This window comes from Eurosta solidaginis, chromosome 2 (assembly GCF_040869045.1).
Source record: "Eurosta solidaginis isolate ZX-2024a chromosome 2, ASM4086904v1, whole genome shotgun sequence".
NCBI classification, from domain to species: domain Eukaryota; kingdom Metazoa; phylum Arthropoda; class Insecta; order Diptera; family Tephritidae; genus Eurosta; species Eurosta solidaginis.
In genome coordinates this window covers 230741148-230757410 of record NC_090320.1, presented here as the reverse complement: position 1 = coordinate 230757410, position 16263 = coordinate 230741148, and the positions used below count along the sequence as shown (strand labels likewise).

The 16263-nt window shown below is 40.5% G+C and overlaps 1 long non-coding RNA gene across 1 annotated transcript; it reads right to left on the bottom strand.

The window, feature by feature from the left end:
* Positions 1 to 777: 777 nt before the first annotated feature.
* On the bottom strand, positions 778 to 7571 carry LOC137242642 (uncharacterized). Its single transcript, XR_010950315.1, has 4 exons — positions 6649 to 7571; positions 6380 to 6587; positions 2031 to 2415; positions 778 to 1971 (listed from the first exon to the last, which is right to left on the bottom strand). It is a non-coding gene; the product is annotated as an uncharacterized lncRNA (long non-coding RNA).
* Positions 7572 to 16263: the final 8692 nt, after the last annotated feature.

Sequence of the window (16263 nt, the reverse complement as noted above, 5' to 3'; positions counted from 1 at the left end):
TATTATCCACATAAAAACATTATTCCAAAAACCCGGGATACTACTTCACGATCTACAAATTTACCTCACACCTTTGCATTGGCAATACTGCACTTTCCTTTAAGATGTTCACCAATTTATTTAGTATAAAATATTCACTAGAAGTCACATCATAATTTAAAACAGTTATTATTAATAACTTACCCTTTTTACATCAGTTTGCAGCAACTTAACAAAAGAAAAATAGGCGTCAATAAATGCAACTACAGAGATGTGGATGTTCGAAACATCGTCAAAGTTGACATCGATGTATCGGCAATTTTTCGATATTGAGTAATTTTGAAACATCGATGTTAAACATCGGATTTTCATCCGATACTATCGATGTTTTAAAAACATCGATGTATCGTTTGCATCCCTACCCTGCAAAAACGCTCCACGTCATTTTACTAGTCATTTTACGGTCATTGTGACTTTCAGCAGCGGTTATATTCATAGTCATTTTTGCATGGGCGGATTAGGTTTTGTGACCAAATTTTCCGTTTCGTTCCTATTAATGTGATCGTGCATTCCGCTCCCACCTATAGGATGTGAGCATAGTACTATGCTGCTCACAGACGTCACAATGCTCGTCAAATGGCGGTAATTTTTCCGTCATTTCACTCTACATTTTCGAGTCATTTGACAATCAATTTTACTGCGGTTTTACCATTTATATAACCGCCATATAACGTGAATTTTACATGCAGATTTACTTTACCTGGAGCAGCCATATGAATAAAATATGAACCAAAAAAATTTAATTTTCAATATTTATTATTTTCAATATTATTATATATGTACATGAAATTGGAACTTATATTAATCCAGTTCATATAAAACAGAAGAACTTTAATAATAAGTAAACTCGCTTAATTGGTTTTTGTTTTCCAATTGAAATCTCTTCTAAGCGAGCAAAAAAATAATATTAAGTTTTAGAAAAAACTCCAATTATTTGAATAATCTACAACTTAAAGCTTAGTAGAAATTCAGATCAAGAATATTCAAAGGTGTCGTGGATCCGATTGCTGTCGTAATTGAAGAACTTAAAAATGTACGACTATTAATTGAGTCAGACTTATTATTGTTCTAAATCTAATCATTCAAGCAATAATTCTGCAACCCTTAGCAGGAGTATTGGTTGGTTTCAAATCTAATTTCGACAGCAATCGTATCACGACATCCCTTATTATATATGCACATGATATTGTAACTTAAATTAATACAGTTCATATAAAGAAAAGTAAGTATTTTAATAATAAATAAACTCGCTTAATTGGTTTTCGTTTTCCAATTGAAATCTTTTCTAAGCGAGCAGAAAATAATTTTAAGCTTTAGAAAAAACTCCAATTATTTTAATAATCTACAACTTAAAGCTTAGTAGAAATTCAGATTAGGTTTACTCTTTTTTCAGATCAAGAATATTCAAAGGTGTCGTGGAATCCGATTGCTGTCGTAATTGATGAACTTAAAAATGTACGACTTGTAATTAAGTCAGACTTATTATTGTTCTAGATCTAATTATTCAAGCAATAATTCTACAACCCTTAGCAGGAGTATTGATTGGTTTCAAATCTAATTCCGACAGCAATCGTATCACATCCCTTATTATATACGTACGTGATATTGCAACTTAAATTAATACTGTCGATATAAAGAAAAGTAAATACTTTAATAATAAATAAACTCTCTTAATTGGTTTTCGTTTTCCAATTGAAATCTTTTCCTGTGCAAGCACATCGCTAACCTGTGTTGGCAAAAGATATGATTATACTGTGTTCGATAGATAGTCGGACGAGCCGCTACTCGGCGAAGTAGAGATGACCGTTGTGGCGGTGGCAGCTGTTACAACAGCAGTTTCTAACTTTACACCATCCGTACATTGTGATGAATACTTCACTGCCTTTTCCAATTGCTTGGCGCCAAAAATTTTTGCTGTTTGTAAAGCTTTAGCTGTAATGCAAATATATAGATGGGTTAAAGTGGTTTTCGTATGTTATTCAACAACTCACCCTATACCATCATCACAGCCTCCACATCGATTTTGAATATGTGTACTATTTCAGTATTCAGACCCAGTTCGTTTGGTGCAATATTTTCGATTTGAAGAATATGTATACTATCCGTTAGGCAGACAATTAGGTTCAATCGATTCATTCATATACTGTGGGTATTTGAGCCGTAGAGGCAATGGCAAATATTTTGATTCTTTTTGAAGTGTAACATTTGTAAACAGTTGGGTTTCTCTGCTGTCACCATCACCACTAGAGAGCTATTGAAGAAACGCTCGACCAAGATAATATGTGAGATTTACACGCATAGATTTCTTCCACCTTTTCACAGTTATGGATGGAGAAAATGCGAAAGCCATATTTACCATCCAATACCGAAATAGAACTGTAGAGGAAGAAACATTTTATAAAATTTAATAAAATCAAAAAATGATAGTTGTGCTAAAATGGGGTAACGTATTGTATGTTAAAGTATAGCGAAGTCTCAGCGGCTTTGTCCTGGTGAAAATTGAGTTTGAATAGGTTTTATTCTTCATTCTTAGAAACATGTACGAAGGTACCTGGTAAGATATTAAAAATCCTCAACGCTTTTTTGCTATAACTTAAAAAAAACTTATATTCAAACTTCTGCTTAACTTCTATATATCAATAGCTACCTTTACCACCAGGAGTCACTATTGCTTCTACGCCTATGCTATTGTTTCCTACATCGATGAGCTTTGTAATAAAATAAACAGCTATCTCCCCAATCTCTCCAGTTTTGTCGCCTCGCGAAACCTGATATTTTCACCAACCAAATCATTGGTGACCTTATTTAAAACATGACCGCGCCAAATGTCGACTATATGGCATTACCCTACCGACTGCCTTACACCCTAAAATTTTGGGTGTGACTTTCGATCAGGATCTGCATCTTGGAGAGCATGCACTAGCAATTGTAACGAAAATCGTCGTTGGTGTGAGGAGGAGTAGCTGTTTAGGACTGGCATCTACGCCGTTTCGCCTCATAGGAGGGCGGCGGGATGTCGGTGACCAAGAACTGCGAACCCCCTAATCCAGGGTGTTATGCGGACCGTGCCTGTTGGACGATTTGTAGCCAGGGGATAATTCGGCTGTATTCGAACGGAGCCTTCCCGATACCGGACCACCTCGGGAAGTATTGATGGCCTTACCACAGTAAGGGGCGCTGCTGTGGCTGACGGTTCTTTCCCCGTATATAATACTGGACCGCTGAGCCCGCCTTGTCGGGCTGGTGGTCGTACGACCAAGGTGAACGACTCATTACCTAATTTTCATAAGGACGATGATAAGAAGAGGACTGAGCCGCAAGCCAAGGACAACAAATACGCATTAAGCGATGCGTCGGACTCGAGGAGCGAGAGTAGTGCTAATTCAATGAACTCCGTGTTGGAGAAGCACACAAATGAAAAAGGAGTAGAAGAGTGGAGAAGGGTACGGAGCAAAGAGCTCTCTCGAAGTACCGTGCAGTACTAAGAATTGTACAACGCTTGGGAGCAGTGGTGGACCCAACAGAAGAGGAGATCGAGCGCTTTGCATGGGCTCATGAGGCGGTAGAAGTAGGTCGAAGGCAGTTCAAAAGGTTTTCTGCGAGAAACCCTCGGTTCTGCAGTCGGTATGAGGAGGAAGAAGCGTCGAATGGCAGAATGAAAAGGCAACGTTCGGCGGAAGGCGACAAGCCTGCTTTCAAGAGGCAGAAAGGGCCCAGTCCCAGAGCCGCGACGCAGGGCAGTCCCATAGACAAGACAAGTAGGCCCAAAGCTGTAAGACAGATGGGCCCCAATAGCAGGGTAGCAACTACCTCGAAGGCTGCGAGTCAGAGGGAAGTTCCAACTATGGAAGTAGGAGATGAGCCAAAGGGAGATAACGCTAAGAATCCGACTTTCTCGGAGGTGCTAGAGGGAGCTAAGACTCCGGCTTTCTCGGAGGTGCCAAAGGGAAATAACACTAAGACGCCGGCTTTTCCCGAGAAGATGAGTGATGTGGCAAAGCAGTCACTGACTGTGGCGCTGGTTGATCGTAGCATTCCTTTCGAACAGATGACTAGTGAAAGGTGGAGATCTGTAGAAAAGGAGCTTATTAGCTTAATGCTTAAGATGATGCGGGAATAACCAAGTAAGCTCCTTCCAACCTTTGATTCGGGGGATGGTATAATGGTATGAAGATGATAGCGTGCGACAACATCGCGAGCTTGCGGTGGCTGGAGGAAGTGGTTCCAAACCTCTAAAGGCAGGGCACGAACGCGCGTTTAGAGATGGTGGATAAAGCGCAAATCCCCAAGGTACCAAAAGTTAAGGTATGGATACCATGCGTGATGAAGTCGGAGGATACACTGCAATTTTTGCAGAATCAGAATCCGAACATACCGACACAGGATTGGAAGGTACTTACTGTATCTCGGCCTACGGAGGAAGGTCAGTTATACATCTTCCAAATAAACAAGCAGGCGGAATATATATTGTACGCGCAGCTTGGAAAAATGTCCTTAGGTACAGGCAAAATTTATATGCGACTCAGGAAAAGAAGTCGCGGGTATTAAAGTCCTAACACGCTGGACGTGGGCGAAGTCGAAAAGGACCTCAAAAGCCTAAGGGAAAAAAGACAGGTGGAGGTAGCCCACGTCACCCCGAATGTGTTAGAAGGGGACCAACAGCCAGATGGTGCTGTGAGTCGCACAGAGGAACACCCGGCACAACAGGTACAAGAGGCTGAAGGGGGCTTCGAACACTCTAAACCAAAAGGGCTAGGGAGGACGACGACGTCACGATGAAGGTGCTGGAGGGGGACAAGCAGCCCATTGGTGCTGCGAGTCCTACAGATAAACCTCCAACACAGTAAAGTGGCGTCGAGCGAACTCCTCCTCCTAACGCGCTGATCCAGGAGCCGTGGCTTCCATCGGGAGGAAAGGTTTCTGGACTTAGCGCGCGCGGATTTAGCGTTTACTATGCGCAAATGGAAGGACGGGTGCGAGCTGTAGTAATGGTAAGGAAACAGCTGCATTCATATATGCTGCCTAATTACACTACTGAGGATCTCGTAGTGATGGTGAAATCGCCGGGCTCAGATGGTACATGTCCGGCCATGCTACAAGTTTCAAGTAGGACGGTCGTGGGATGGCTTAAAATAATATTCGATGGGTGCATAAACTGAATCATGTACCGCACTCTTGGAGAACTGCTCGTGTAGCTTTCCTACCAAAGGCGGGGAAGATCGGTGACGTGTATCCCAAAGATTATAGACCCAATAGCTAACCATCATTTCTGCTCAAAACCTTTGAGAGGCTGATAGATGTGTACATAAAGTCCGACGTGGATGAAAAGCTGCTCTCCACAACACAACAGGCGTACACCAAAGGCAAGTCAGTAGACACCGCATTGCATAGGGTGGTAATAAGCATAGAAAAAGCCCTGGAATATAAGGAATATGCTCTAGAAGTCTTCTTAAGCATTGCCGGGGCTTTCTAAATGGGCGATTATTGATGGTCTTAATTACGTTAAAGTACATCCAGCCTTACCCAGATGGATCGACTGCATGTTAAACTGCAGTAAGATTACATCGCAATGGGGATAGTACGCGGCCACGAAATTAGTGGACAGGGGCACTCCGCCGGGAGGGGTGCTATCACCTCTGCTGTGGACGCTGGTCATTATCCAACTGCTTAGGGGATTCTACGAGGGACCAGAAAAACTTACGGTTTACGCAGATGACGTTGCATATGGTCTTGTTTACAAAGAGGTACAAGGTCTCTAATTGGACCAGGCCTAAGTTAGGAGGGGCGACTCTACACAAAATATCTAGAAATGATCCTAGACAGTAAGCTGTCATGGCAGCTCAACGTGGAGGATAGGGTGAGGAAGGCTTCAACGGCACTTTATGCATGTAAAAGAATGCAAAAGAACCGGCATATACGATCAGAAGGAACTCGATGACGATGCCTCAAAACTAACAACCAAAAGCAATAATTATCATTTCACTGACACAAATTTTATAGTTTTTTTTTTCGGGATTTGGACACAATGTTGTTGTTGTTTTTGTAGCGATAAGGTTGTCCGCCGAAGGCTTTGAGGAGAGTTATCGATGTGATGGTCCTTTAGCCGGATACAGATCCGGTACGCTCCGGTAACACAGCACCATTAAAGTGCCAGCCCGACCATCTCGGGAACGATTTATGTGGCCACATTAAACCTTCAGGCCATCCCTCCCTATAGCATCATGTAACGAAGCTCAGTTTCTTCCAAAAATTGTTCAACACTGCCACGTAAAATCAATGTACTTGCTCTAATGCAACCTTTAAATAATTATAAACTATAAAAATGAAATTAATGCCAAACCTTGGAAAATGTTGAAACATTCACCACCAACAAAATGCAAAAACTTTTCATCCTCCTCCCGTGACCATTCTGTCTTCTTTATGCTAGGATCAAGCCATTCGTACCAGCGTGCCTTACATTGCTTGGCAGATTTGCGGTGCAGTAGTGATGCAATACGTGACCACTGGTTTTTGCCATATTTCATTACAGCTGCTTTGAGGATTTCATCCTGAAAGTTCTCAATTTAGTTAATAAACGGCCAAGAGTAACCAGTCGCGTCAAATGCTTACCTCAGTGTTTCTCCACACACCACCTTTTATCATAATTCGCGGCATGGTGCTATATAATTGTGAATTCTTTCGATGAGAACAAAAATTAAATCAAAAATTTTTGTCGAAATAAACAGCAAAAATCATTGTATATTAAAGAATTTGGGAAAATTTTAGAATAGCACCCCCCGAGTTCGGGGTAAAACTTGGTATCAAATGAAAGAGGGAGTTCTCCCGATCACAAATATATATATTTTAAAGTGCGCAAACTTATAATTTAAAAGTTATTTGTTGTTAAAGTTTGCAAATTTAGCAAATTTCTATAGCACTTTAAATTACAATTTACACATCTTTCAAAACCTTAATCCACATACATTTCTATATAAATTGGCAACGATAAACTTAAATTGCATTTTTGTATATTTCACATTTCATTTTTGCATTGTTTTCACTTATTATAAATGTTTTTATTAAATCAATCGCGCTTTTGTAGCAACATGCACATATATATATATATATATATATATATATATACATATATTTTATTGATGACATTACAAAGCTGTACTGCCACATATATATACGTATACACATATAAAATTTGTATAGAAATTTGCAAACTTTAACACCAAATAACTTTTAAATTATAAGTTTGCGCACTTTAAAATATATATATATATGTGATCTGGAGAACTCCCTCTTAATTTTAAATCTTTCCGGAGATATTCCATTTAAAACTCTCAAAATTGAAAAATTTTTCGACCACCAAATGTTTTGTTGTCTCTGCTGAATTAGAAATGGCGGATTTTTTTGCACGCAAAAATGACGTATTTTGCTATCCCTATAAAAATAATAGGTGCGAGAGAGCACGATACATTGTGGGAAAGCTAAATTTGTCAACATGCTATTTCATTTGGAGAATTTTTCATTCCAAATCGTCACCCCTGTCAAAAATTCGTGTGTCTGTGTACGTTTTTGGTCACACGATTTTTGCAGGGTACGCTTGGCACTTGGCGTAGCAACATCGGTGATGGGTATTGGCTGATCGGTATCAAACTATGTATGAAAAATTAGGTGCGATACATATGCTTGTTGTTAGCTCGTTGCTTGCTAGTAAGCGACCACTGATGACCTGATACGAAACATTCATTCTCTCTCAATTCGTTTCCAGGAATGGGGCTTGAAATCAGATGGCTATAGAGTTGCCTAAAATACGCAAAAAAAATTCTCCAAGAAATCCGTTCGGTTTCATTATTTTCAAATAAATCAGCAAGTAAGCTGATAAAAACTTATTAAAATTTATAAAAAAGGTAAAGTTTTGTAGAAATATTTTGTGGTAGATAAGTGAAAAAATATGAAATAATATATTTCAATTGCGGTGATTTGCTTTGTTGTCCTGGCACCGCCATAAGATAACAATAAGCGGCTAGTCCCTTTTTTCACTTTGATGCGACCAAAACGTTTATGTACATACATATGTATATCCACATACAATAAAAAACGCAAAAAATGTATAAGAAATTACAAAATTATATCACTTGGTGAAGTATCTGCGTTGTCGTCCGCAAAAGGCTGTTAATTAAACATGTTGTGTTAACCTATACGTATACCTATAATTTATCTCAGCCGTCAAAAATGGAATGTCGCAACGCTCCACAAAAACATGGCCTTTATGCATCCATTTACATCAATGCGAAGACTAAGAAGCTGACTTTTTCATCAATCGAAAGTTGCTACCAAAACCCGTTTCGTGTGCAGCCCTTCGATGAAAGGTCTTGTTACTGATAAATTTTCCACGGGTGAAAAAGAGTTATTTTTTTCTTCGGATTTGTAATACTGATAAAAATTCGAGTTTTTTGATATTCCATTTGACAATCTTGAGTAAATTTTCGGTGAAAATCATAAATTAAACCTTTACCATCTAAAATACCCCAAAGTTTTTCTGAAATGCCCAAATTTGATTTTGAGCATGATGGCATCTACCTATGGCCAACGTTATAAAAAATGCACATTTTCACGTGCTCTGAGAGAGCGAGAACTTTCATATCAGGTCATCAGTGTAATGCGGCAGTTACCCACCGACGTGTGCCGTACGTACGGACGTTTGTCGTACGAAACACGTTTGACCGAACCCTCAAGCCCGTAGGAGTCAATGTGTGCGTCTGTGTACATGTACATAACATATTTGTGTGTGTATTGTTTACAGCAAAGCACTGTTGCCATTGACCAGTTTGCATGCATGCTTATGCAAACATCAACTTTTGGAATTGCAATTTTTCATGGTGCAAATGGCAGAAACAAATACTGAATAACAATTTCTAGTTCATTTACTTGTAACCTCCAATTTTGTATAATAATTTTAGGATATTTCATCAAAATTTTAAACAATCATTAGGCCTTTTTGTCTAATAACTGCAATTGGTCCAAACATAGCACACAAACGTTTACTAGGCAACTCTGTCTTGTGAGAGAGCGATCAGCTGACACGTTCTTACGGAAAAAATCAAAATTGTTTTGATTTCTACGTTCCGGGCTACGTACGTACGGGCGTTGCACGTCGGTGAGTTTTCGTTTACATTGCACACTCATAAGATAGGTCGTGTCAGCTGACACGTTTTTGGTACGTACGTTCGTGAGTAACTGCCGCATAAGCGCCTAAATGAAAAATCAATTCACCCGCACGATCATCGCGACGATTGCGCTCTCACAGGTGCACTTTCAGTTTTGAATAGCCCGGCTTTAAACAACGCAAAGGTTCATCAGCTCAAAAAATTCTATGGGTGCGTTTCTCTTCGTGCGAAGTAAAGCTTGAAAGACAATGCCCTGACGCCGCGAAATAAACGCGACGAACATCGCCTTGTGAAAAATAGAATCCCCATAATTACATGAAGGTGAACACAATGAAAGCCAAGGGCGAAATTTACGCGACGTCATTTTGCGACGATAGATTTAATTCTATCGTCGCCGCCGGGCGATGACGACAAACATCCCAAGGGTTGCTGCTGTTCAATTTTTTAAGTATAAAAAAAGAAAACATAATATCCAAAAACAATTTTTTTTTCTTTACATATAATTTTTTATTTAATTTCTTAACATTTTTGTTTTGTTTTGTTAGGTTAGGTTGAACTGGCCGGTCCATGAGGACCTCACATAGACTGATTTAGTCCGTAATGTTACCAGAAGTTTGTTTAACGACCAAACTGAAAACCCTATCAAAATCTAGGACCTATGTTATAAAATAACTCCGTCCTCTTGGCAAATACTAGAAGCTTCCTAGGACTTAAGCCACTTGCTGCTTCTAGATCTGACAGCTGTATCACTCCTAATAGCTGGAGTCATAGCCTGGCAAGTGCAGGGCACGAGCACAGAACGTGCTCGATCGTTTCCTCCTCCAACCCGCACTTCCTACATCTGCTATCACTGACCAGGCCTAATTTAAAGGCATGTGACGCCAGAAAGTAGTGTCCAGTCAGAATACCCGTCATGAGTCTACAGTCCTCTCTTTTTAATGATAGAAGCAACTGTGTTAGTCTAAGGTTGTAAGACATAATCTTCGACACTTTACAGCCCCGCGCTTGAACCCACGCCTTTCTCGCTCGGTCGATCATGTGCCCTGGGACCCAATATAGATGTATGCTTCTCCCTGTCCCGATTCTCTCCAGAGACTTCTTACACTCTAACACGCATTTAGATGCTACGCTATGCGAGATTATTGCCTTAATTGCTGCTTGATGTGTCAATATAAAAGTTAACATGGTTGCAGCTTAAACTATTCTCTTCCAGGATTTCTACTGCTTTGGTTACGGCTAATGTTCCGCTTGGAAAACGCTACATTAATCCGGCAGCATGTAGGATCTGCTTATTTCCGAATCAGCGCAGTGTACCGCAGACCCTACTCCTTCCACTACTTTGGAACCATCGGTGTACACATGTATCGCCTCGTCCGCCATTTGCGCACCCTTGCGCCAACCGGTCACCTCTATTGTGGCCTTAAGATATCCGTCGAAGCGCAGATAGGGAATCAGGTAGTCTGTTCGTCTTGTGATTGATGACGTTATACTACTATGGCCATATGGTCGGCGCTCAAGCTGCCCCGAAGCACCGAGCCTGGTTGCGGTCGTTAATGCTTTGTTCTTTGCTACCAGGTCTACAGGTGGACTGTGCAGAATGGCATACAGTGCAGCCATCGGGGTTGTGTTCAGGGCTCCCGTAATTCTAAGCATCGATAGTCTGCATGCCCCCTCTCATTTTTTGAGGTATGTTGTTTTTTGTGTGGCTTTCCACCAAACAATAACTCCATAGTATAGAAGAAGGCTTACAATCGCTGTAAAAACCCAATGACAAAGAGAGGGCGATAGGCCCCACGTACACCCCAGCATTCTTTTACATGCATAGAGTGCCGTTGAGGCCTTCTTGACCCTCTCCTCCACGTTGAGCTTCCATGACAGCTTACTGTATAGGATGATCCCTAGATATTTTGTGCAAGGTTTCTCCTGTAAGGTCACCCCTCCTAACTTAGGCCTGGTCCAATTTGGGACCTTGTACCTCTTTTTAAACAAGACCATATCCGTCTTCTCCGCATTGACTTGAGTCGAATGTAAATTTTGCCAGTGCCAAAGGACATTTTGCCACGCTGCGTGTACAAAATATCCTCCGCCTGCTTGTTTATTTGGAAGATGTAGAACTGACCATCCTCGGTAGGCCGAGATTCAGTAAGTACCTTCCAATCCTGTGTCGGAATGTTCGGATTCTGATTCTGCAGAAGTCGCACTGTATCCTCCGACTTCATCACGCATGGTATCCATACCTTAACTTTTTGTACTGTGGGGATTTGCGCTTTATCCACCACCTCAAACCGCACGTTCGTGACTTGCCTTTGGAGGTTTGGAACCACTTCCTCCAGCCACCGCAAGCTCGCTATCATCTTCACACCATTATACCATCCCCCGAATCAAAGGTTGGAAGGGGCTTACTTGGTTGTTCCCGCATCATCTTAAGCATTAAGCTAATAAGCTCCCTTTCCACAGATCTCCACCTTTCAGTAGTCATTTGTCCGAAAGGAGCGCTACGATCAACCAGCGCCACAGTCAGTGACTGCTTTGCCACATCACTCATCTTCTCGGGAAAAGCAGGAGTCTTAGTGTTATCTCCCTTTGGCACCTCCGTGAAAACCGGAGTCTTAGCGTTAACTCCTTTTAGCGCCTCCGAAAAAGACGGAGTCTTAGCGTTATCTCCCTTTGGCTTATCTCCAACTTCCTTAGTTGGAACTTCCCTCTGACTCGCAGCTTTCGAGGTAGTTGCTACCTCGCTATTGGAGCCCATCTGTCTTACCGCTTTGTGCCTACTTGTCTTGTCTATGCGACTGCCCTGCCTCGCGGCTCTAGTACTGGGTCCTTTCTGCCTCTTGAAAGCAGGCTTGTCGCCTTCCGCCGAACGTTGCCTCTTCATTCTGCCATTCGACGCTTCTTCCTCCTCGTACCGGTTGCAGAACCGAGGGTTTCTCGCAGCAAACCTTTTGAACTGCCTTCGACATACTTCTACCGCTTCATGGGCCCATTCCAAGCGCTCATCTCCACTTCTGTTGGGTCGACCACTGCTCCCAAGCGTTGTATAATTCTTAGTGCTGCACGGTACTGCGAGAGAGCTCTTTTACTTCCTCTGCTCTGTACTCTTCTCCACTCTTCTACTCCGTTTTTATTTGTGTGCTTCTCCAACACGGAGTTCATTGAATCAGCACTACTCTCGCTCCCCGAGTCCGACGCATCGCTTAATTCTTATTTGTCGTCCTTGGATTGCGACTCAGTCCTCCTCTTTACATTGTCCTTATTACAATCAGGTAATGAGTCGTTCATCTTGGCCCGACAAGGCGGGCTCAGCGGTCCAGTATTATATACGGGGAAAGAACCGTCCGCCACAGCAGCGCCCCTTACTGTGGTAAGGCCATAAATACTTCCCGAGGTGGCCCGGTACCGGGAAGGCTCCGTTCGAATACAGCCGAATTTATCCCCTGGCTGCAAATCGTCCAATAGGCACGGTCCGCATAACACCCTGGATTAGGGGGTTTGTTTTGTTAATTTATTAACATTTTGGGCGTGTTTTAGCAGTCAAGTGCTAAAGCAGAGAATTAAAAAGTTTTAATTGTTTTCATCTTTATTTCTAAATAATGGCCACTCTGAATAAACAGCGTCAATTTCGCCCGGCATTGTGTTTTAAGTAGACGAAATGTCTGGGCGTTATTGGAAAAAGTCATCGCCCGACGCGGCGTATATCGTCGTCGCTTGGCATTGTGTTTCAAGCTTAAAGCAAAAAGTCATGAGTGCAAAATCTTTGGCAAAGAAGAAACTCACTACTGAGCTTTTTCCAAGCGCCAGTCATAAGAAAAATATATATGTTAATAACAGTTTAGCGTACTAAAACAGAGCTCTGTATGCTGCTGTTAGCACAGTCAAAAAAGAGAAGCGATACAAATATATGTGGTTTAGAAATTCTAAATTAATGTTAAAGAAAGCTGATAATGACGATGTTGTACGATCATTTGATGATTTGTCTGGAATTCCAGACTAGCTTTTTGTTATTATTATTACTTTTTTTTGTTTTTAACCTTAAATATTAAATAATGGTAATTAATGATCTCAACATCGATAACTCTGTCATTAACAGCCCTTTTAACAATATAAATCAGCTTATTCCCCTGAAAAATGTACTATATATAATGCACCAAACTTCGATTCACTACTGTGTAATTTAGAAATATTTCCAGTTTACCCAGATGTCCTATTTGTGTCGGAAATATGGATTTATTAACATGAAAGTGCTTTTTATGATATTAATGATTATAACTTTTTTGCAAACAATAATGATGAGTATTCTGCGGGAGTGCCACATAATCCCCGAAAAAAAAATCCCCAAACACAAAATCCCCAAATAAGTAATCCCCAAAATCAAAATCTCCAAAGTAAAAATCCCCAAAATCAAAATCCCCAAACACAAAATCCCAGTACTATGATAAACATCATGACCGTGTAAAAAATGGGAGAGGCTCAAAATCCCCAAACACAAAATCCCCAAACACAAAATCCCCAAATTCAAAATACCCAAGTGCAAAATCCCCAAATACCGAATCCTTCAAGTGTAGGATCGGCCGTGGGTTATTTTTTGTAAGCGCGGTCATGGGCCGCCTACGTAGAACAGAAATACTGGGGATCGTGTAGCCAGTGTCGGATCGGCTAAGAGTTATTTTTATGAAGCCCGTCCGAAGGCCTACGCAGAAAGGTGTACTACGCAGAAGGATGTCACCGTGGCGGTAGCCACGGTTAGTGCACACGTCCGGAATTGGCATGGCGTAGCTCAGGGTTTATTTTTATAAGCGTGGCCGTAAGCCACCTACGCAGGAAGGTTTTTTAATCGGAAATACTGGGGATCGCGTAGCCGGAGTTCGATCGGCTAAGGGTTATTTTTATGAAGCATGGCCCTGGGCCACCTCCTCAAAAGGGGGATCTGCACAGAAATACTGGGGATTGCGAAGCCGGTGTTTCAAAATTTCTTTCTGAACTTGCTGTTTAGGATCATAGTCAACTTTGAACATATGTATGAATGTGTGCATACATATTTAAAAAAAAATAGGTACATTTGAAGTATTATACGAGTATCGTTCGCTTGTGCTTGTGTTAGCAATTAGAGCTTGAAAAAACTTTTTAATTAATAAATAAAATGGAAATCAAAATACAAAAGTCCAACAAAGGAACAGATTTGTTATTTGTTGATGGATATACTTTCCATCTGCATTCCAGAAATAAAGAGCAATATCGTTGGTCGTGTGCGGAAAGGAAGTCTTTATTGTGTAAAAGTGTGGTAGTGACAACATCATCGAATAATCAAGAGCATGCAATTAAAAAAAGCCACACCGAACACTTTCACGATCCCCGAAGCTTTGATTTGGCCACGACAAATGCCAACGCTAAATTAAAAGAATTGACCAATTCGTCAGGACTTCAACCTACCCAAATCATTAGGGAAACTGTAGTAAATTGTGAGCCAGAGTGTAGGGTGTGCCTTCCTTCAAAACGAGCACAAAAGCCTAAAGTACGACGTATTCGAAAATTGCATGACGTATGTAGCGAGCCAATTAGTTTGCAAGACATAAACATACCCGAAGAATTAAGAAATTTAAAAGGTGAACCATTTTTTTTAAGTGAATGCTGTTTCGGTGATGAGAAAACATAATATTGGGTACAACGTACTCATTAAAAGCCTTGGGTAGTTCGTAGTGCTGGGTAATGGATGGTACATTTTATGTGGTGCCAACTATATTCCGACAGATTTTCACAATTCAAGGCCTAATCGATGGTCAGTTTGTGCCCCTAATTTTTTACTTAATGAGCAAAAAATCAAAGCAAGCATACGAAAAGTTTTTTCATCGGTTATGTTTCTTGGCTGCTTCAAAAAATATATGTTTAAATCCCACTAGAATTATTTCCGATTTTGAAAAAACTATAGCATCTGCTGCAAAGGAATATTTTCCTGATGCGAAGTACAAAGGCTGTTTATTTCACTTTGGCCAGATAATGTGGAGACGCATACAAAAAGAGAGACTAACTCGAAAATATGGGAATTATTGCAATTTCAGAATGCACATACGTATGCTAAAAAGCCTGGCATTTGTACCTACAGAGGAGGTGTTGCTGTATTTTAAAGAGCTGGTTGCTAATACTGAGGTATATGACTTTAAAAAAATTGGTGCTTGGTTTAGGGTTAACTATTTAACCGGAAAACCCGGATCTAGCAATCCGAAATATGATCCTGAGTTTTGGAGTGTAGCAGATACCTTCAAAGAAAATTTCCCTCGGACCCAAAACTCCATAGAGGCCTGGCACAGAAGATTTAAAATTATTGTTGGCAGAAAGAACTGTGGTCTGTACGCAATAATACGTGAGCTGGGAAAATAAATGATTTTAATAAAGACAAATTTGGAAAAGCTCCAGTCAGAAATAGAAATACCTGTAAAAAAAGCAAATTTGAAACGTCGCAAAAAAATAAAAAAATTGTAAAAAATCGTACCAAACTAGATAAAATTAATTATTTACGAGCTGTTGCAAATAATATTTTACTTTCTTGTTAACTTCGTTTTAATTAACTTGAATTCTGTATCCTTTAATCATAATATGTTATTTTTATGTTAGATATGTGTTGTTAATTAATAAAAACAAAAAACTTTTGTTTGGAAATGCAATGAAATAAATCAAATGTAAGAAATGTGAAATTGGGGATTTTGAGTTTGGGGATTTTGAATTTGGGGATTTTGAATTTGGGGATTTTGTATTTGGAGATTTTGTGTTTTTGGGGACTTTGAATTTGGGGATTTTGATTTGGCGATTTTGTGTTTGGGGATTTCGAGCCCAACCCTTTGGCAATACATATTTTTACTTATCCATATATAGGACTGCTAGTCACTCTAATTCGAACAAGCTAACAGAAGCGGGTACTACGCTACCGCCACGGTTATATCACACACCCGGACTTGGCATGGCGTGGCCCAGGGTTATTTTTTACAAGCGCGGCCGAAGGCCGCCTATGCAGAAGTTTGGTATGGATTATTAGCCTTTTTTGGTCGCGGCGATTTTAAACCTAATTTGAATT